The sequence below is a fragment of the Sinocyclocheilus rhinocerous genome, unplaced genomic scaffold, assembly GCF_001515625.1.
Source record: "Sinocyclocheilus rhinocerous isolate Xijiao unplaced genomic scaffold, SAMN03320098_v1.1 scaffold43249, whole genome shotgun sequence".
Taxonomy (NCBI): domain Eukaryota; kingdom Metazoa; phylum Chordata; class Actinopteri; order Cypriniformes; family Cyprinidae; genus Sinocyclocheilus; species Sinocyclocheilus rhinocerous.
Window position 1 is genome coordinate 2,757 of NW_015653340.1, and position 241 is coordinate 2,997.

A 241-nucleotide genomic window follows, 5' to 3' on the forward strand; every position below is an offset into this window, starting at 1 on the left:
GCTATGGGATGAAAACCACAAGCAATTTTGGCAGAGAGAAAAAAGTACAAAGGCCTCAGAAGGCACAATTATCTTCACAGAGAGCGGTACAGCAAACTCCAACCGTAGTCTGCAGGGTTCAAACCTGCGCGGGGAGACCACAATGGATTTCAAGTCCATCGCCTTAACCGCTCAGCCACGACCACGACTGGCTGCTGCCTGCCTGCTCTCTTGTCTGGTGGTGATCAGCACAGGCCAAGCT

The 241-nt window shown here is 52.3% G+C and overlaps 1 non-coding gene across 1 annotated transcript; it reads right to left on the reverse strand.

The window, feature by feature from the left end:
* Positions 1-103: 103 nt before the first annotated feature.
* Positions 104-185, reverse strand: trnas-uga (transfer RNA serine (anticodon UGA)). Its single transcript has one exon. It is a non-coding gene; the product is annotated as a tRNA-Ser (tRNA).
* Between the last annotated feature and the right edge of the window lie 56 nt (positions 186-241).